At 27.1% G+C, this 24,172-nt stretch overlaps 2 long non-coding RNA genes across 3 annotated transcripts; one reads left to right on the plus strand and one right to left on the minus strand.

Moving 5' to 3' along the window:
* The first annotated feature begins 55 nt into the window (after positions 1-55).
* Positions 56-23,093, plus strand: LOC114129223 (uncharacterized). 2 transcript variants are annotated; one of them, XR_007605508.1, is made up of 5 exons: positions 56-196; positions 266-311; positions 10,310-10,472; positions 22,460-22,587; positions 22,746-23,093. It is a non-coding gene; the product is annotated as an uncharacterized LOC114129223 (long non-coding RNA). The 2 variants fall into 2 exon arrangements; XR_007605507.1 differs by having other exon boundaries at positions 104-311.
* Positions 13,810-17,417, minus strand: LOC126551583 (uncharacterized). Its single transcript, XR_007605509.1, has 3 exons — positions 16,310-17,417; positions 16,007-16,255; positions 13,810-14,461 (listed from the first exon to the last, which is right to left on the minus strand). It is a non-coding gene; the product is annotated as an uncharacterized LOC126551583 (long non-coding RNA).
* Positions 23,094-24,172: the final 1,079 nt, after the last annotated feature.

The raw sequence follows: 24,172 nt of genomic DNA on the forward strand, positions 1-24,172 counted from the left end.
GAACGCGAAGGAAAAAAAAAATTGTTAAAACGATTTTTTTTTCGCTCGTTCCCCACCGCGCGCAATCGCGACCGACGTCCTCTGCTGTGACGGCGGCTTTAACGTGACATTGGGGACTCCCCACGCCCGTGGATCGTAGGAAAAAAAAAATTACACCACTTGCGGCGGCGCAAGCGCGCGAGTACCTGGGCACCGCGTCAGTATATTATTATTATTATTATTATGTGTGGTTTATTTTTCGTGTAATATTATTATACTTATATAGGCTTGCACGTTGCACGCCCGACCGACTGCCAGTAGTCTTGTATAAGGTAAGTCATGAGTACTCGAGTAAAAGTATTCAAATAATTTTTAAGTAGGTACTCTGCAAACATACTTGTTTGAAAAAAGTGTAGGTACTTAGAGGCCAGTAGAATATTTTAAATATTTTCTCCAAGTATCTCATTTTTTTAGCGATTTAAATTACACTATAAATTATTTTCAAATTATATTTTTTTAGTTTACACGTTTTATACATATTTTTAATTTACTGAAGAAAGAAATAGAGAAAGTAATTGGTCTGCTGTACTATCGTAGGTGTCAATAACTTGTAAATTGTACATAGTATAATAGTATCGTCATTGAGGAGTACGAGTATGTCACTGTAATAATAGTGTAATGTTTATGTTTGTGTTAAACTTCAAATTAAATGACGATTCTATCGCATATTTGCATACAAAAACGATTTTAAGTGAGGATGACTTGACAGCCTTTATTATTAAATATAATTTATGTCTTATGATATATTTATAGGGTTATTGCCTGTTGTTGGCACTCACACTTAGTAAGGTCACATAGAAAAACTAAAAAACGTGGGTAGTATATTGTACTAATATACTATTTCAGGTAAAAAAAAAATTATAAAATTACAAATTTAAATAGGTAGTTGCAGACTTTCAGTGAGTCTTATATGCTCTTACTTTATAGTTTGATTGTAGACTTCAAACGCAGAAATAAATTGTATTCAGTTAAATTAATAGAAGTAGATTTTAAGAAAACATTAGAATTTAGATTACATATGGTATACCTATTAACTTTTTATAAAGTTATTCTTCAACTAGTAAAACACTAAGATGTTTTTATTTTACACTCTTCTAAAATGTCTTAATTTTTTTTTTTTACATTTTTAACAATTCTAGATGCATTAATTAATTATCGCCATGTATAGACTGACGTCTGACACAAACGGAAAAACAGTATTGAATTTTTATATTGTGGTTTTAAAATTGTCCATCCCATCCTTCCATAAGTATAGTGCTGAGATAGTGTTTGAGATCTCACGAGTTTGGTAAAAAATGTTGAGTAATCTAATCGTACCTACGACCTATCTCATTTTTAAAAATATATTACTCACTTTTACCGTCCCTATAAAGTGTCCGTGGTATATGTAAAATGTAAATCAAATAATAATAGAGGGTACTGCAAATTGTCCGTTCACTATTTATAAGTAAGTACCTATTTCTATCATAGTAATTTATTTTACAGCTGTAAGTTGAATTAGATTATACTTAATTATTATTGTAATATATATTCTTATCATAATATATTATTGTTTTAACTTGACAATACCGATAATTAACTGTAGTTCGTAGGTCGGTAATCGGTATGAATAGGTTTGTAGTTAATTAGGCAGTATATACGTAGCATACAACTTACATAAATATTTTTTAAATGTCAGTGTGGTATTGTGTATAATGTGTTAATGTGTATAAAATATAATAATATTATATTTACATAAAAGTTTTAAATTTCTACGAAGAATATTTTTGAATTGCCTACATCAAAACCACTATAAAATCGTTATTCTTTCTTATTTAGATAGGTATCTAATTAGAAATATCTTTCGAAATTTCAAATTTCAACTTAAAAATGTCTATAAAGAAAATGTGTTTTATACATTTTAGATTGTTTGGTTTCAATAAAATGTATTTGTGAGTATCTTTGTATTAAATGTTGAAACTTCTGTATTATAAGTTTTATGAATTTCTAACTACAAATAATTTGAAAATTTTTGCAATTTTGACAAAGTTCCTTAAAATTCTAACAAATGCATATAATGTATAAAAAAAAACACACATCATTGTAAAATAAATACATTCATCACTTCGTTCAGAATTTAAAAATGATTAAGACTATGTGTATAATAATTTATGTATATTATTGTATGAATTTACAGAATGGACCCTAAAGAATATTATTACACTCAAGCACTCAACTGTTGACGTAGGTATAAGAAATAAAAATGATAATTTTATACATGGTAATATGAAATGGTATAATTTTAATTACAATAATATTATTATTAGTGTATTTCTAGATTCACTAAGCCCTGAGGAATGCGTGTAATATGTTTACGGTATTATACTCGTTTTATGTGACTTATACCCACAAAAAATTCAATATATACTTGACAGAAAACAAGTGAGTAGGTAGTAATTTATAGTTACACCAAATGATATAATGTTCAATGCTCTATGCCTCTATAAAATTAATAAAAATTCTAAAAAAGTCAGTTCTGTTAATTTATAAGATTTAAAAATATGTAGAAAATTTGAATGTAATTAAAATATATCTGTAAGATTCAGATTTAAATACTATTAACATAAGTTTCTACATTTGTACTTGAATACTTACTTTTTAAAAGTATTTTTTACAAGACTGACGTCGATGTAATATAGCTAATACTTTTAAAATGTCTATATAGGTAAAATGTATATGATAATAGTCTGCAGATAGGTACTATCGGAGACGTAGATACCCTACAACAGTGGCATACTGAAGGGGGGGGGGGGTTAGGGGTTTAACCCCTCAGAATTGAAACATGTAAGTATAATTCTTTTTTGGATTATTACATTAATAACATTTTATACATATACATAAATGGTAAACCCCCATAAACGAATTTTGCGTACGCCATTGCCCTATAGGCCTATACAAATTGGTTCTCACCTATCGTCCAGGTTATGGACAATAGCATGTCAAGAAAATATTTATATAACTGACATAGTATATTTTTATAATTAGGTATAGTAAATAGAAATAATAAAATAATATTGGTGAACTTATTTCTGTTACTATTGTTACGTAGTTTCGATAGTGTACCTCATCATTGAGTTTGCCACTAATCCCCATAATAATTAACTGGCTAGCTAATTTTAATTCATTGACAAATCATTGTATAGATATAGAAAAAATCCTTCTGAACAAAAAGACCGATGTCGAACTGTAATTTACATTATATTTTCTATATTTATCTACTTAGTAATTTAATTCAGAGGGTTAAAATAATTTATGCTAATTTATTAAAATTCATATAATTTAAGTACCATATAATATAGTAGTGCTTCACCGTGAGGATTAAAGGATATTTAGTACATGCTTAGGTGCCAGACTTTAACAAAAACGTGTAAAATACTTAAATAAGAAAATCGTGAATAATATTTTATTATACCTAACGCTTGTTGTTAAAATGGTTCCTTACGTAAGATGTATAAAAATGACATTACAGGTTATCTGTTATAAACCATAATTATCACAATAAAATCTATCTTAACATATTATATAGATTATAGTAACATAATATTACTTTTTCATAGTATCTTAAGATTTTGACACCATTTTAAAATTATTTGATGTCTGTCACCGATGTCTTTTTGTTGTTCTTGGGACCTCTTAAAAATGTCTTAAAGGAACTACCCAAATTATTATAGTCTTAAAAATATAAAGGTATATTTTATAATAAAGGTATAGGTATTTAAATAGTATTATTTCATAACGTATTTTTATTGGATATACGTTTGAGTAAAAAATATTAAATAAATAAAAAACTACCAATAATTGATTGTTTTACAAAACGTCATATGTAGGTATATATTCTTACAATACAATTAACTGCGTGATTGTAATGATTATTTGTGGAAATTTATAAACTTTTTGTATAATTTCATAAAATATAACAAAAAAATGAGAAAAACTATTTAAAAGTGTTCGAGCAATTACATATTACTGATAACAATTAAACAATATAAACCTAATTTAATTAATTATAAAAAAGAGCTGTACAATTTTGAAATTTATAAGTCAAATAATTTTAAATTACATTTTATAATCACGTAGATTGTAGATGTACTCGTATTCACTGTTAAAAATATTTGTTAAGTTTTTTTTGTCTAAAATAACTATTATTTTCGTTTTCAATGTTTTCATCGCTACAGAAAGTGATAATTGTATGTATAATTCAAACTTAAATTGGATAATTGGATAAAATAAATAAATAAAATACAACACCAAAACAAATAATGTAATAGATACTTCATTGAATATTTTATACAAAAGTAGGTACTCAATTAAGTATTATAAAACACTGTTATTTAAATACTTCTGCAGTACCTAATAAAGACAGAGACAATGAAATTTAATCCAATAAAAATATTTTGTACATTTTGATATTTATTGAGTATACCTATCAAATAAGGTATGTTTACCTTATATTTCCATAGAAAGGATACTAGCATAGAGTATATTATTAGCATTATTAGTGTAAGACATAAGTTATACAGTGCAATGAAAAATGAGAATTATGCAATTATTATATTTATAAAAAAATTATTTAGATGTCTATATAATATTATCTGATATGTTATTATATGACTAAATTGTATGTTCTTTGTATAGAAATATATTGTTTAAAATTCGAATATTTATGCAATTTCTGCATTTTCATTTGTCGGTAACTTTAGATATCTTAATATCTTATCAGTTCACTTTACGCCATAAGGCAAAACTAGAATTAATTTTTAAGGTGAGGTGAGGCAATCAAGAAATATATTTCTATTATAACATTTTAGATTATGCGCTGAGTAATGGTATTACGACGATGTTCATGTTTTTTGTTAGTTTGTCATTTTATTATATCAAACATAAAAGAAACGGAAAATTATTTGAAATTTGAATCTGCCACTTTGATGGTTTCTGGTGAAAAATTGTGTGTAGTAATAATAGTCTGTATCGTTATCAAAATTTAATTAAAAAAAAAAAAAACAAAAAAAACGAGTTTATTTATTATTTATACCAGATCTGCAATTTTTAACAAATCTTTGTTTTTGTGTTGTTTTATTTACATAATAAAATCGTTTAATAGTATAAGTATTTCACTAGTATTTGGAATTGTCTAGTTCATCAAATAGTTTTTTGATTTATGTAATTAACTGTATGCTATGTTCTAAAATATATTTAATAATATATAATATTTTTTTATTATTAAAAAATTTGAAAAATTGAATTCAATGTTCTTCATAAGTTAATCCTTATAGAATTTGAGAAAACATCAAAAATATATACAGTTTTTTTATATGTTATTTAAGTTCCAATACTTCAAAATCCTGATTATTTGAAAATTATCTTTTAATTGAAAATGTACACCAATCATAACAATAAATTATAATTTCAATACCTAAAGCTTGAAAATTTCATACAAGAACACAAGGTTTCTCATGAGTTTTTTAACTAGAATTTTTAAAAAAAGTTAGCAATAGCGATAGTCGATGCGGTGATTAGTTGTGTACATACATAGTATACATATATATTTTTATTTTGAAGTGTTCAAAGTTTAAATGTCGACAACATTAAAAATTCAAACTTACAATAACGATTTATTTTCAAATAATTTTTGTTATTTTATTAGTACCTTATTCAAAAAACACTTGAAAATATTTGTGATTATGTATAATATTATTATTTTCCACTTACAATAATATTCAAAAATTTTGTCTAATTTTAACAAATTCAACCTACTTTTCTGTACGTAATATTGACTTAAAATTTTTATTTTTTAACTACCTATAGCAAGTTAATAACAAGCAAAACTGTAACAGCAAGCTGCAATAATATTATAATAATGTAGTATATCTATTAATACCTATTAATATATTATAATGATTTGTTTTTTATTACCTATATATTACTTAATATCAATAAAAAGTAACATTTTATACATTTTGTTTGATACTTTGAATGTTATTATTCCTTTCGTTGATCTATACGTTTATTGATGAAAAAAAATACATTAAGTACTAATATATATTTTTTAGATTCTGAACGAAGTGATGAATGTATTGATTTTACAATGGTGTGTGTTTTTTTTTTTTTGTTTTTATGTCTGTGTACAGCATAACTAGTCGAAATAATGCTCCAATTTCAAACAATGGGGGTGGTTTCCGATGTAAAAGTGAATATCCTTGGTGCATTATAGAGGTACAAAGTTAACATTTTCCAACAGTTTTCAAAAAAATCGAGAAAAACAAAAAAAAAATGACGGAAAAACGGCAATTTTTACTGAAAACCAGTTTTCGACCAAATCGATTTTTTTTTATGGTTGTAATTCAAAAACTAATTACTGAAAATACTTGAAATTTTCACCAAATGTTAATGTCAGTGGTATCCGTATATAGTTAAATTTTCAAAAAATTTTGACTTTTTTTGAGTTATTTATAGACCACTGAAATTTTCGATTTTTTTGAGAAATTTTTTTTAAAGTGTCGATAAAAAATTTTTGGATGAACAAAAAGTTTTGAAAATTTAATACAAGGTTCCTTATGAGTTGTTTTTAATGTAGCTAAAAAAAATTAAAAATCGTTAGTCACAATTTTTTTTTATAAGCGTTTTTAGTTCAAATTTTTACGAAATCTGTCGAAAACGCGAAAATTTGCAAGTAATTTTGAAGTTAAAAAATCATAAAATTTTTTTCTTTTATAACTAAGTTTTGAAAATTTGGTACAAGGTTTTCCATACATTTTTCTTCAAATATCTGTAAAAAAAACTCTACCGGATTCAGACAAAAAATTTTTATGAGTGTTTGAAATTTAAATTTTTACAAAAACCGCGTTAAATAACAGTTTAGCCTCAAACGATTTTTGATATTTGTTATTATTCAAAAAGTATAAGTCGTAGATACTTGAAAATTTTACCAGTTATTAAGATTCGCGTTTTCTTTACGTGATTTAAATTTCAAAATATTTTGACTTTTTTTGAGCTATTTATAGACAACTGAAATTTTCAATTTTTCTAAAAAAATATTTTTGAAGTGTCGATAAAATTTTTTTGGCCCTATCAAAATACTTGAAAATTTAATACAAAGTTCCTCATATGTTATTCTTATAGTGATTAAAAAATTATAAGAATACATAGGCACAATTTTTTTTTATTAGCATTTGAAGTTCAAATTTTGACGAAAATTCGTCAAAATTATGAATATTTGCGAAATATTTGAAGTTGAAAAATCATAAAATTTTTTGTGTTTATAACTAAGGATTAAAAATACAACACTAAGTTTTCCATAAGTTTACCTTCAAGTATCTATAGAGAAAACTCGAAGCATCATTATAGGAAAAATTTTAAGTGCGTTTGAATTTTAAATTTTAACGAAATAGCGTAACGATAACGATTTATCCTCAAACGATTTTAAATATTTGTTATTATTCAAAAAGTATAAGTCGTAGATACTTGAAAATTTTACCAGTTATTAAGATTCGCGTTTTCTTTACGTGATTTAATTTTCAAAATATTTTTTAATATAAGCTGGTTTTTTTAAACCACCTTTTTCACCAACCACTAGAAATTATATCCTAGGCTGACAAATCATCTTCGTTCAGAATCGTTTTTCGTATACAATGATAACTATCATTGGATTCAAATTTAACACTCCTATAATATATAATAATGATCCATACGGCACCTAATGTACAGCAGAGCGGTACTCACTTGCCCGCTTTTTTAATGTGATGTATTTCGTGCGTTTTTTTTGCGTCAGAAGCGATAAATTAATGATACATCTATTACATATTTACATATCGACAGCATCTGTAAAAATTTAAAATATGAACTTTTTGAACAAAGACAAATATTTCAATACATTCAAATTTTAAGTTTTTTTTTTCTTTTTGGGTGGTATTGGGGATTGAAATTTAAAAGGTTAGGTTAGGTTAGGTCTAACTGGTTCGTTTTTGAGTGATGCAGTGAAGATAATAGGCACTTCACTATACTTTTTTTGCTAATAAACGTCTAGACTGTTTCTTCTCAAATTTAAGTAATTACAAATATTACAATATGATGGTTGTATTATATAATAATATGAAGGTTATATTTATACACCCGTGTCTGATCGAAACACTTTGAATGTCATATTGTCATCTATATAATAATAGGTAATTAATAATATATCTAGCTGTCTATCTGTACATAATTGTTATATTTTACTATTTATCAATAGGTATTTAATAAATATTATACACAAGAGATTAAACAATATTGTCTATAAACACATACATTTTCATTATATTTTAATCGTGGGTGATAATTATTACTACCTATCTGTCACCGTATATATATAATGTATTATATCTATATGTATATTATTTCATAGTAAAACTCGTCGGTCGTCGACTGCATGATGTATTAAGAGGACATTATACACCTGTATATTGTGTTGTCTCCGTCTTACAAATGTAAAACAGCAAAAAATTGTTTTGCCCTGAAAAGAACCGAGAAAAGGCTATACAGTTATAACTAAGAAACGAAATTTTCACCTCATATAATGAAGAAATTTAGCTGAGAAATATCGTTTTTGTGTTTTTGATATCACTTATACTAAAAAAATTATTATTGTTAAAAATTATTATTGTTAAAAATCAATTATTTTTAATCTCGAATAACTTTTTTTGTAGTTTCGATAATGAAAAAATAAAAACGATATTTCACAGCTAATGTTCTCCTTAATATGTGGTGAAAATGTCGTATTTTAGTCATGACTGTAGCCTTTTCGGTTCTTTCTCATGAAAAACAGTTTTTGCTATGTTTTACATTTGTAAGAAGGAGCAACACAATCGAGGAGTGCAGTGTCCTCTTAAACTGTAGGGTGACCATATTAAGAAAATAAAAAAACGGGACATTTGTTTCTTCCTCCCCAGCACCCCTCCCTCCTCCAAAAAAAAAACTGTTCTATATAAATTCATACATAATAAGCTGTATATAGTAAAAATACAAATTTAAGTCGTATCACAAACAATTATTTTCTTATTAATTTACCATTTTTTGAGTAAATAGCATAATAATAAAAGTGTTAAAATGTTATAATTTTTTAAACAATTAAACAATTTATACGTTGTTACCAATACTGATACATTTTCTACTATGTTTTCATATTTTCTGAAGAACTTATCGAATTTAACAATTTTGGGTAGTTCAAAAGGAATTTATGAAATTGTGAACAAGTTAAAGTGCTGTTTTTTAATAATTATTGATAAACAGTTTTTTCAATTGTCCACAATACATTTGTTATTGAAAATATTCTTTCTACAAATGCATTTGTTCCAAGAATAACCAAATAATTGTTAAGAAGGTGTTAAAAAAAATTGATTTTTTTATAGAATTTAAAATACACCACGCCATTTTTCTGTCACTTTTTTTGAAAAATTTTTCCATTTTAAGATTTTTAAACTTGTATCACATGAATTACATAATTAGATTCATCAAATAACTTATCCTCATCCAGGTTGAATTTTTTATTTTAAAATAAATATTGAATACTTTCTTTAACGTCTATTCAAACCGGAATATCTAATAATTGAGTCCATCGAAAAATTTTGAACGGTTCAAAATAACAACTCCATTTTGACTGCTGACTGTAGGCATCGACAATACTAGATATTCGTAAAAATTGACAATCAAAAATAGCGGACGACCGTCGATGGGTCGTTCCGTATTCACTTCATGCATGTATAATAGTATAATATAATATAATGCAATAATAATAAAAGATAATAATTGTGTATCGTAAGCGTAATTGTTATAGTGTTATCTGTTATTTATAAATTTGGTTTCTAATTTTAAATACAAATACTAGTAAAACTGTTTAATATTTGTTTCATATATCGATATTTTTTTTCACAAACATAATATTATAATATGGAAAAAACGGGATTAAAACGGGACAATCTTCTAAAAACGGGATAAAAAGCGTCCCGTTCGAAGTTTGTCGGGACAACGGGACATGATGACCAAAAACGGGACAATCCCGTTTTAAACGGGACGTCTGGTCACCCTATCTTAAAGTCTTAACCGTGATAATACTAGGTATAAAATCATAAAATTATAAATAATATAGTTACGAAAATAGTAACCAAAGCTACTATACTATACACTTTTATATGTGATGGATATTTTTAAAAATATATAAACAATAATAATAATAATAATAATAATAATATGTGGACAGGTATGATATTGGTTCATTCACTCGAACGGGCCTCATGCGGCGGCGGTTTCCTCCCGCCACGGCTGTTCTCAAATTCACCGATCGTCAGCGTGCACGCGGCGGTCCGATGTAGTACCTGTCATTTCACGTGTCTGGCGCGTGGTATAGTCGTCGAGTGGGAAAGGTAGAGAAGAATAATATTAGAAAATAAAATACTGTAATTGGCGAATCCGACGGCCGTGGCCTTGAGCCTATACAACATTAAAATAATTATTGTCAGGTTACGCCATGCCTTCGCCACCGTCTAAAATACATTATTATACACTCATTACTTGCTCATAATCCATTCGTTTATCATATATAATATTATTTTATTTACTTGCAGTTCACATGACACGTGCACAGAGCACGGAATAAACATATCTTCATAATTTTATATTTTTACAGTTGCTATTTTTTTTTTTTTTTGACTTCGCGTGCACATTTTTTTACAGTCACCTATAGCTATTACCTTGTGTCCTTGTCCCTAGGGAGATACGTGAAACATTTTTTTTCGATCCTCCTTCATTTAAAGTTTAATCATTTTAATTAAAATTTGGCATACCAAATGCAGCTAATATAAATATATAATATGTAACTATACAAGTAGGTACTACTAAGATATAATAGAATATTAACAGTTATTATAACGACTATATTGTAATCGAATAATTTATATACTAATTTAAAGTGATGGCATTTTAAATTTTGTCTATACTTTGAGCATATCTATAAACCATGCATGTATATATTTATTTTAATAAAATTATGTGTATATTTTTCTTCGCTCAGAATCATTTAAACGTAAAAATTGATTTATCATTTAGGTAATTCAAATTTAACAAATCCATTACAGTAATCTACTCATTAACAAGATACACTTGACACTTAACGCATAAACAAATATTTAATATAATATAGAACGATCACCTATTTATAATAATCTTTGAAATTATTATTATAATACAATTTGTTTGTAGGTAGGTACCAAATTCATAGAATTTAGATAGACATACAGCCATGAATCAATTAATCATAAAACTATATAATTATTATTCTGAAAAATAGGACATCTTACCATATCGTCTTATTGATTAACTTGTAATTTCATAACATATATTGGATTAACTTTTAATGTGTAATGTTATATTTTATTTGTAAAAAATAATAAATTATCTGTAATATAATGAAATAATTATTAAACCAGCATATAAGTTTTACAGTGCACTAAAACTAAACACTGTTGATATACTTACAGACATCCATCATAGGCGCAAATATAGTGTTTGAGATTTGGCAGGGGGGCTGAAGCTCAGGTTTATGTTGGACACTTTATTAACACAAAATAAGTAAAACATCGGTGTATGTATGACATAGTTATTCTAGGAGGACTAAACAAAGTTTAGGGGGGCTTAGACCCCCAGCCCCCTTACTATTTGCGCCTATGCAGACATCAGAATACAGGGCATCATGCTCACATATTTGCAATTAAGTGGAAATTTGGTGGGGATAACTGGCAACTGCTAAGCCCTCCCCTTAAACATTGTCATACCATCCACAAATAAATATTTGACACTGTTTCATACAAAAAAAGATTTCTTCAATAAGCTAAAAACTTTTTTTTTCTTTCATACATGGTGTGAAAAAAAATTGTCTGAACAAGTAAATACTACGCAACAAGACTGTTTTTGTTATTCCCAACATTGAAAGATAGTAATATTGTCAATCTATTATAGAAATTAGAATGACGTTGTATTATATTAATAAACGAGTTACGAGTATAATACCGATAGACGATAATAGTAAAATGCGATGGTTGCTATCGTGAAAACTGGTATCATGATTCATAACTAGTGTCGTATTATGTCATAGTCATGCGCCTATATCAACTAGTTTAAAACTAGTTTATTGTTATATTATAAGAGTTATAATATTTTACATGATGTTGATTATATCGTAATCTAATTTGCCACTTTGTTTTTTATTAAAAAAAAATAATTTACCGAAGATTAATACGTCGATAACTATTACAATATAGATAGAGAATGAGAGAGCTATGCCTCCAAACATTTATTATAATCAATATTACAGGGAAATCTAAGCCTTCTACAAAAAAAAAAAATTTGTCAATTTTTCCTTATTTACTATACATATTTTCTGATGTAATAATTATATGTTTTCAAGAAAATAATAACGAAAACAATACCTGTCAATACCTACCTATAATATCAAATTTTTAATTTTTCAAAATAATATTTATTTATTTGTCTTATGATTGAACTTCAGAATTGTTGACCTGAATATGAAAAACAGCAAAAGAAATAAAAATAATAGATGATATTATATATATATATAAGTATATAAACTACAACAATATTTAAACTACATTTTTTTTTCTTTGGACGAAGGGTTTGCATTTAAATTTATTTTATGTTTTCTAATAAAAATTTATAAGGAATCTTGTATTAAAAATTCAAATCTTGGGTAATTATAGGTATGAATGATAAACATTTTCGAAATTATTAAGTACAGAATAATTTATGAAAGTTGGTAATTTTTTTTGTATTTTTAACTTTTAGCACTCATACAGGATTTCTGTGAACTTAATCTCGAATAATTTTTTTTTCATTTCAATGAGTCATGGAGAATCCTATATTAAATTTTCTAATTTTTTGACCGAGAAAATTTTTTTTTTATCGACATCTTAGAAAAAAAATATTTTTAAAATAATGGATAGGAATCATAATACTACCTATCGGCTATCTCGGCTATCATATATAAATAATTCATTGAAAAAAAAAATCATGCGCATAATTGAAAACTCGACATTTTCAGTTCTCCAATAAGAATCTAAAATATAAGAAATTTTGAACAATAATACATTTGAAACTTGTCATAATTTGGAGGAATTTTAACCAAAATTTTAATTTCAATCACTTGCAAAAAAAAAGAAAATATCGTGTGTATGTATTTTCAGTTGCTTTTAGAGGACGTTGTTCCAGCATGTGTTGTCTCCGTTTTACACGCATATGACATATCAAATTTTCAGTTTCAATAGTGTGCTAGCTGTGCTATACTGCAGTTAATTTTGATATTAAAATGAATTGACCTATATATTATAATTGTATAATTCAAATAATTCAAAGGTGAGATTACTATCTAGCCCTCTCTTCCTTAGTAAAATTTTATTGATATAATTATTTTTAAGTAAGTTATGATTATTTTGAAACTGTACATTTTAAAATGATTATAACTTACCAAAGGAAAAATTATATGCAATCCTATATAAAATTGTAAAACTTTATAATAATTTTTGTAAAAAAATTGACAATTTATGATTATCAGAATAGATTAAAATTTGTCTACAATTGTTGAAATTTTTATTGAGTACTTTTGTAGAAAATGATAATTTAAGTAACAGTGAAAAATGTCTACGATTAATGTTTTTTGAACAATTACAAAATAATAAAGAATAAATTGTAGGTAATTATATTTCGAAATTGTTAATATTCTTTATTATGCGCAAAGTCGTCAAAATATTGTTACATTTTACTTTTAACTTTGTATTCAGTTTAATTCCATTAAAACATTTAAAACAGACTTATGAGAAAAGGTGTGTTATCCTGGCACCAAAAACTAAAATTTGCTTTAATAACCAATTTTAATTGGTAACGCACTTTATGAGAAACTTTGTATTTCATTTTCAAGATTTTTACTCTATTCACTATATTACGATCATTTTATACATGCCCTAACTCCCTGAATATTTATTAATTATTTTTACCGTATGATACTGAGTAGGTTTACTGTCAAAAGTTTATAGGGTTAATGTAATTATGTTCATTTTTATTTTTAATTTTAGTCATTTACAATTTGTACGATAGAGATCACACATTTTTTTCTTAATACAACGGTCTTGGATATTAGACCATTTTACATTCTTCAGAATATGGACAGAATTTTACAATCCATTTAAATTTGACCTGAATATTACTTCCAAATCTTACAGTCACGTATGCTCATTTGATTTTAGATCGTATATTTTACGTGCATTCTCGTATACAGCATGCTATGTTATCGTGTTGACATAGGTCACATAGGTATTGCACAAAATATATACCTATACCTGCCTGCCTAAAATAATATTAATTATAAAAAATCATTAGGTCACAGGAATTACAAGCTATTTATCACAGAACAGATATGAAATCGATTAAATTATATTATCTAAATCTATAACTGCTATGAGCATGCTGTGTTTCACGTGATGGTTATCATGGTGAAAATTGGTGAAGCAATTTATAATTGTTGTAGTGCAACGCGTATATTGTTAGTATATTAACAGTTAATTAATAGTGGTCTAATTAGTATTATAATACTTAAAATCTGGCCTCATGAGTTTATCTTAACGTTACATGTTATGTACATCGATAAACGTTTTTGTTTATTTTATCAACTTCGTTGGACGGATAATAATTATAACATTACTATTTAGACCGCTTAGTATTTACTAGGCATATATTACAAAATATTATTACAATATTATTGTTGATTAACATTTATTACGGACTGCGGTCTGTGTCAAAGGGCAAAATAACAAATATTACCTATGAATATAGGTAATATAGAAAATGTATTAATATAGAAATATGCACCTGTTTCGACAGTGTTTTATTCATTTTCAATAAAAAAGAAAAATACATCATACAAAACTAAAAACTATACGACCTTGCACTGGCGTTCTTGCATTAAAGGAGGGGGAGGGGGAAGAATTGGGCAAATGGAGCTCTCGTGTTTTTTTATTATTCTAAATAATTGATACATTTGATATAGGAATATTTTTCATGTGCTTTATCTGTAAGTGGCAAATAATAATAATAAATGATAATTTTTAATTCATTATATTTTTCCATATTTTAAATTCTGATAGCGCTGTGCTATTATTCTATAGTGTTATATGAACAAAATTGTAGGAATATATTAATAATTATTGTACTGTAATAAGTAATAACTAATAACACGTATCGATGATTATTACTTATTTCGGATGTCATATATTTTGTTGTTTTTGGCAGTCTGGAGTCTAGAAGAGTGCTAGTCAAAATCGCTAATGAATAATGATCTTAATGATGTCTTAATAATGAAAAGTAGGAAATTCTTCTCGTAGAAATATAATAAACTAATATTATTAGGTATTGTTATAAGAAAATGATGTGTGTAGATACTACGTGATACGTCTAAATAAAATAATCATAATTTTGATTTCATTATATTCCATTTAGTGCTTTTGGGACTCAAATCACGTAGTGTACGTAATAAAGATAAGCAATTGAGCCATTAGGTACTGAATCATTAGTAATCGTCCATAGTCTGAGTAGCATAATCAGTACTTAAGGACTAAGATATACGATATACCTAATAATACATGTCAATTGTCATATCTAAGTGGTTATATTATGCCATGTGTTAACATTTTATAATTATTGAGTAATTCCGAAAGTCTTAAGCTTAATCTTTTGGAGTTATATATTCACTCGGAAAAAACGGTAAGTTATCGCATATCGCGGTATCGGTTGAAAAGTTTATAAAAACCAATAATATTGTATAATAATAATATTAATTGATAGACATTTATACTATTAATTATTTTAATAATTAAATTTAATATTATAGTCATACCTATAATAAATTCTATGTTTTTTGTAAAAAATAATTTAATCAGACGTAGACGTATATATCGTAATATATATATTATTTTGCTTGAAGGTTTTAAAACAACTTCCACTAAGTTTCTCTATAAATCTTGGCGTAAAGAATTCTTATTCATTGATCAACAGCTCTTATACATACCTTGTTTCACTTTATTTAGGTATCGTTGTCTAGGCTTTTCACGAGATCATTTCCGAGTTATTTTTAATATAATCTAATCTAATAAGTATAACCATTTAATTAAATTATAAAATACATTATAATGGCACTCACCACTTGATATCTGTACATCAGAAAAGTTACCTACTTGGTTGCTTGCTTCTTTTTTATGAACTGTTTTAAACATTCAAAATGAGTTTAAATAACCATGTAAACATAATTTTTTTGTTGATAAAATAACATTAACTATAGCCATAAAAATAAATAAATATATAAAATAAATTATAAACTAGCCAAGTGAGCTAGATATTTTAACAACGACCTTGCAAGTGCTTACTGTAAGTTCAGAGTTAGACTTACTCGTAATCTAGTAATCTAGTCTATATTCTATTGTCTATTAGTCTTAATAATAATAACTATTAACGACAAAAAAAAATGAATTCAATGATAATAATTATGTATTTCAATTTTACAATACGAATATTATTTAATATTTAAAAATAACCATACATTTCTTCTGGTTAAGCTTAGCTTCAGAATATTACCTAAGCTATTTCTCAGAAAACGTTAAGTATTTTCATTGTTATCATTCTCTACGTTATATTTAAAAAAAATAATAGGCATTTTTTGTTATGATCAATTTCAAAACTAATAGTAGAATATTCGTTTGAAAATTATTGACCTTAATTTGTACATGGCTGTTTTAAATTGTTCATACTGAATACGAAGCCGGAAGCAGTTGAATTATGTAAAAAATACTTGCAAGCTCAAACATTGTATACAATCGTTAAGTTATTAAAAATATATTTCTTTATAATCTTTTAAATCGAATGATAAAAGATAAAACTACTAGTACTTTTTGGTACTTGTGGGTTGTTGTGACTACCTTGATAGCTTGATGCGGTGCCGGTTGGTGAATGTTCGATACTGAACACATGCCAGCGTTATATTTTGTAAAATCAATAATTATGCTTTATAATTTAATACAATTAACAAAAATATCAAATGTAACTAAATCTTATTGTTTTCTTTTATTACAATAATAGGTCAATTCTTCCCTGTTAAGCAAAAATGCCGGAACTCGAAAAAAATTAACAAATTAGTTATTTAAGGCATTTAATAGGTTTATCAATTTTAAAGGGAAAATACTCCTGAAATTGTAATGAATAGGCTATAAACTTAATATTGTTCTTTGAAAACGCCGTAGGTAACAAAAAAATTAGAAGTATTAAAGTAAGAACGCCGCATCTTATACTTACTAAGCATAAACGCCGTAAATATGTTTGTATGTACGGCATTTTCGCATAACATAATAATATGTCCATATTCTATCCGAGTTACGGCGTTATTAACTAACATTTCAACTTTTTTTCTGTAGTAACGGCTATATAATATATTTATAGTTTCTAAATTGTTATCTTCATTATTATTTGGAAAATTTATTAATTATTATCAAAAAACATTCATGTTTCAAATTATATAATATATCCAATTACGACGTGGGTAAAATATATATATATATATATTATATAGTGACCCAATATCAAAATAAATTATTATATCCCAATACCTAAAAGTATGAAGAATAAAAGTTATGAAACTTATACAAAAGCTTTTAAATATATCCAAAATAAATGTAACGAAAAAAATTTGACTTTTGATCCAAAAAATGTAACAGTCGATTTTGAAATTAGTATTCATAATGCTATATTATCTGTTTGGCCTTCTACTAATATCATCGGCTACCGTTTCCATTTAACTCAAGCATGGTATCGTAAAATTCAAGAGTTAGGGCTTAGTACAAAATATAAAGAAAACTGGTGGCTTAGGACTACATTTGGATTAACATTTTTAGATCCACAAGAAGTTTCAGAATCATTTGTCGAAGATTTCATGTCTATAATACCAGAAGGGTCAGAATACTGTAAATATGCTGATTATTTAACTGACAATTATATATTTGAAAATAGTATGTTTCCACCAACAATTTGGTCTAATTTTAGTGCGAGTATATCTAGAACAACAAATAATTGTGAATCATTTCACGCACATTTTAATGAACTATTTTATAAATCACATCCACATATTAATATATTTTTAAAAATTTTAATTTCTAATGTACAAAACAACACATATATTCAAATTAACAGTTGCAACTTAGGTATACAAAAATCTGTAAGATGTAATTTAAAAAAAAACGATTAATAAATACAAATAACGCAATAGAAGAATATAAAAATAAAAAAATTTCAAGAATGACGTTCTTAAAAAAAGTATGCAACAATTATTTAAAATCATAAATAATAAATAATTAATAGAATAAGAAATATTTGACTTTATATTTATACTTTATTATATGTATACAAATTTAATTATAAAATTCAATTGAAGTTCAAAAGTATGAATCCGAAAATTAAGTCAAACAATTTTTTGGGAGTCAATAAGAACCGCTTCCTCATGGTGGCCCCTGGGTAACTCTAAATGGTTCTCAAACTATAATTAGGACAGTTATGTAAAAATATATTTGGCGGAAACGAAAATCGAACCTTTTCGTTTTGGTGGAAACGATACTTGGAGGAAACGACTGACGCCCGTGAAAAAACTTGGTATTAAATAGAACAATTATGCGACCGTTGTTAAATGGTTAGGTGTAGGCTAGTAGGTGTAAGGCATAGGTCAGTTAGGTAGGTAAAACACAAGCCCCGATACGCTGTGGTTCAATTCCAAGCTGGCTGATATTATTTTTGTCTTTTTTTTTATTTCAAAATAATTTGTCTCATATATTGTGACAAATAATAACATCTATATAACATCTAATAAATGTTACATGTTGATTTGAAACATTTATGCAACGTGATATTGCACAGTGAGGTAATGTATCAATATAACATAATATGTATGTGATTTTTAATGTTATAATATACACATTACTTGAACACATTGGATTTGCATTGCCGTGAAAGTATGCATCTATGTTTCAAACGATGTGCTTACTCTGTTTCCTGAATGTCAGCAAAAATAAGGCATTAAGTGTTGCAGCAATGTTTTTGATACACGTATGCAAGTTGCATTGCGATGTTACACGTTCCAATAAATCATCGCTGAAACATTAATACAACAATTCATTGCACAGTGGGTTGGTTAGTTGTTTATACAGTTTTATATACTTACATTACATTTGTTAGTTGTGTAATTTTAACAATATTAGATTTTCGTGTTAATGCTAATTTTTATTATTATATGCTATTTAATTGTGTTGATTTTGATTAAAAGATAAGTATTTTGTTATTTTATTTAATTGCATTGTTAAATTATTATTATACCTACGTAGGTACCAATATATAATATAGTATTATATATAATACCTACATTCATTTTTCTAAGAAAGTAGCAAGAATAAAATTAAGTGTGCAGTCCGAAATTTTACAAAAATAAGGGCCTAATATAATAATTAATAAATAAACACTATATTAATTCTACAATACTTATTTATATTATTTTATCAGTATTGCAATTTTCAGTACGTATATCAATGTAAACAAAAACAACCTGAACAAACTAAACATGTTCATTGTTCATATAATATTTATAAATTAATATTAAATTATGCACAAACAAAAGCACAGAACACTTCTGATTGATATGTAATAACTAATAATGAATTGAAACACAACATTTGGATTAATGACAATTTGGTAATAAAAAATGGAGTATTAAATTATTGGTAGTAGTATAAAAAAATCGTGCTTGAAGCTTTGTTACTCTACCCAAAGGTTTGATATAAAAAAGTAATATTTATACCTGCGTCGACAAGCATTGATATTAATTTTGTAAAGGAACATAATACACCCATAAGCTTAGATACACAAGTTCCAACCTGTTTTTGTCTATCAAATATTTTAATTTCAGACCTTGGTTAGTCGTATCATATCCCATTGATTGTCTGATTATATTATTCGAAGTAGTTTTCACTTCTTGCGGGAACAATATATGCCGTATAATAACATTAATAGTTAAAAAGTAGAATTTAAAAAAACCGGTCAAGTGCGAGTTGGACTCGCGCACCGAGGGTTCCGTACAAACCTGTAGGTATATAAGTAAAAGTTCAACCAACACGACAATCGAGTCATAGTTATGGTATTTTTATTGCAAAATGAAATTTATAACATTAAAATATGAAAAGCTGGAGGATCATAAATTAATGACAAAGGTATCTTTATCGTTCCAGTAATCCTTCATTTTATATTAACATCTATCATTTATTTTATAATATAACAAGGGCAAGCTTTTTTATCAAAGTTATTTATTTACAGTTTTTTAGTCACTATTTAACTATTTAACTACAATTATATTTATCAACGCGTTCATGAGATAAGAAGTAGTAACTTTGAAATTTTCAAAATTGTCAAAAATATTTTATTTTTATATGATGAAACTAAAAATTTATGGTTTTCGTAATTTTTCCTATATCTGTACTATAAGACGTGACTTCTTAAGAAATTTCAAGATTCTAAGCTCACGGGAAGTACCCTGTAGGTTTTGATTCCCGTGCGAGTTTCGAAAATTTGCGGAAATTTGCGGCCTAAATGGCTGTATCTTTTGATTGCGTTGGCTTAGATGGTTGATTTTTCTACAGCTTCCAGGGACAGTAGACCTGAGTACCATATAGAAATTTCAGTTTGATACCTCCACGCGTTCCTGAGAAAAACGGTCTTGACAGACGGATGGACAACAAAGTGATCCTATAAGGGTTCCGTTTTTTTCTTTTGAGGTACGGAACCCTAAAAAGTATATTATTCCTGAAATATATGTTAGGTTTAAATTAAGAGTTGTCATTAACAAAGAATACAAGACAATTTTTTTCCGATTACCCATTATTTTAATTTTATACATGATCGAATTCTAAAATTAAAAAACTCATCAGTCAGAATGTATTAAACTAACCTATAGGTACACATTCCCAAGATGCACATAAAAAGTGATTAATTTTTAGGGTTCCGTACCTCAAAAGAAAAAAACGGAACCCTTATAGTATCACTTTGTTGTCCGTCCGTCCGTCCGTCTGTCAAGACCGTTTTTCTCAGGAACGCGTGGAGGTATCAAACTGAAATTTCTATATGGTACTCAGGTCTACTGTACCTGGAAGCTGTAGAAAAATCAACCATCTAAGCCAACGCAATCAAAAGATACAGCCATTTAGGCCGCAAATTTCCGCAAATTTTCGAAACTCGCACGGGAATCAAAACCTACAGGGTACTTCCCGTGAGCTTAGAATCTTGAAATTTCTTAAGAAGTCATGTCTTATAGTACAGATATAGGAAAAATTACGAAAACCATAAATTTTTAGTTTCATCATATAAAAATAAAATATTTTTGACAATTTTGAAAATTTCAAAGTTACTACTTCTTATCTCATGAACGCGTTGATAAAATATATAATTGTAGTTACCGCAATGGCCGCAACTTACCTCTATATATTAAGAGGAGACAAAATTTTTGAATCAGCTTGTTACAATAAAATATAACACCCTGAATTACCCGTCGTTGCCGGGTTAAAGTTTAAAAACATTTATAATAATTCAATAAATTTGATAATATTTTCAAATTATTATTCATCTGTTAAAACATTTTATAATTCGCCCGTATGTAAAAAAATAACCTCTCCGTCACCAGACTTGATCACGTCCCATGGGAATGCATTCCCGTTCCCGTCCCCATCTCAATCCCGTATATATTATATTAAATTAAAACACCAATTAAATTATATTAAATTTAAATTAAATCAAATTTAAATTATATTGAATCAAGATATATCATTAAATTTATTTGGTTAGAGCTTCTCTGTAAACGATATTTGATGTTTATTGAAAAAATACAGCCGTGAAATCGTATCCAAGGAATTCTATTTAGCCAGCCTATACCTATAATAATAAGTAAATAATAAGTAATAATAAGTAATAATAAGTAAAACACCTTGTCCTTGTGTATGCGTAAATGCGTAGGATATTTTACGACTTCATTAATTGTCATTAATTTATGATCCTCCAGCTTTTCATATTTAACTGTTATAAATTTCATTTTGCAATAAAAATACCATAACTATGACTCGATTGTTGTGTTGGATGAACTTTTACTTATATACCTACAGGTTTGTACGGAACCCTCGGTGCGCGAGTCCAACTCACACTTGACTGAATTTTTTTTACACTAACAATTATGATTGTAGGTGCTTAATACAACTATTTAGTACTTTTACTTTTACAGATTGTTAGTTGGGAACGTATGAAGAACGGCATTTTAAGTAACTTTTTATTATCGACCGTAGGTCTCGCAGACATATGTACACAAACGGATTTGAATCACATGTGACTTTTGTGCTGGTTCTGCAACGGGTAATAAAATGTTAAAACATTAATATCAATAATATCATATAAAAACATTATTGTTTTTAACAAACTCCACTTAAATGTATTAAACGCTAATATTAAACGAAGACGCTTTTAAATATGAAGATAAACTTAATTTTTATTTTTATTTTTATAATTTATAGACGATCTTCTCTTGTCGTGAATATGATACTGCAGTAGTCCAATGACATTAAAGCGATGAGGGACTTTTGGCACACACTGTACGACAGAAATTAAATATTATAATATGTTGGTCGTGATCATTCGACCCGCCCATTGTTTTACCCTACCACATTTAGACCCGACCAATTACACGACTCCACGATCGAGGTAACAGTTCGCCGTTTGTATATAAAAACGATGTGCATACGAAATCATGCAAACGAATCAACTTAGAATCGCCACTACAAGCGATCCACCGAGGAGTAAATTCCGATATCGTACAGCATAATATTATACAGGTTTGTATAACGACAACAACAACAACAATATGTTTCTGTTGTACACCACCGTACCTGCGGTGTTCGCTTTCGCGTTGCTGTTGAATTTCTTCTTTATGTATTCACCCGTCAACTCGGATAAGTCGAATGCTGATTGCCCGAAAAATGAATTTTATTTCAAAAGTTGCAACGAATGTATGATATCGCCATGCTACACCGATCTAAAGAGGCCGTGCTACATAGTGGATGGTGGAGACACTGGAGTCATGTGTTATAATTGTGCTGGTGTAGACGATGGAGACGAAATGTTCAACGAACTAGAGAAATGTAGGAAAAGCTGCAATCAACACAAATCGAAGTATTGTACTTGTATAGGTGGATGTTACTGGTGCATCGAGGCAGCTGGTAAATATACAACATATCACTGTGATATGCCGTATGATAAACCAGTGTGCGAAGAAAAGAAAGAGAAGTGAACCGCCAGTACGCCCGCCGCGCCCTGAGATTATATATTATAATAATATTTTGATAATATAATAATTATGTTACCTATTACCTAACTATGATTTTTATTCTTAAAAAATAATACCCCGTTACAATATAATAATATTATATAGTATATAATGTACGTATCCAATCACCACCGTGAAGAATTTAATATTGTTTTCATGATTTTACCTATATATTACACAATTAGTATTTTGGCACAATTTATCATATTATATACATATTATATTATACACAATAATAAATAGTTAAGATGATAAATGTTTGTAATATTATACTATGTAACCACTAATCAGTGCACCTCTTTCATTCAATGTATTATTTATTTATTTCATCAATATTAAACTATTAATCCATCACGTATATAGACTCGGTGCTTTATAGTTATTTATTTTTTAGTAGCTCTGACTCTGGGCCCTTTCGTATTCTTATGTTGTAAAGCTGCATCTGTTCGATATAAGAAATAAATTAATAAATATTTTTTGCTTGTAATATATGCACACAGTAATTCACCTATTATTTTTAGGAATTGTTAAAATATACAATTACTTTAAGACCATATTTTGAAATTATTGAGATTTATTGCACCTACTGAATGAGAAGAAAAACTATGAAAAATAAAA

The sequence above is a fragment of the Aphis gossypii genome, chromosome X (assembly GCF_020184175.1).
Source record: "Aphis gossypii isolate Hap1 chromosome X, ASM2018417v2, whole genome shotgun sequence".
Classification (NCBI taxonomy): Eukaryota; Metazoa; Arthropoda; class Insecta; order Hemiptera; family Aphididae; genus Aphis; species Aphis gossypii.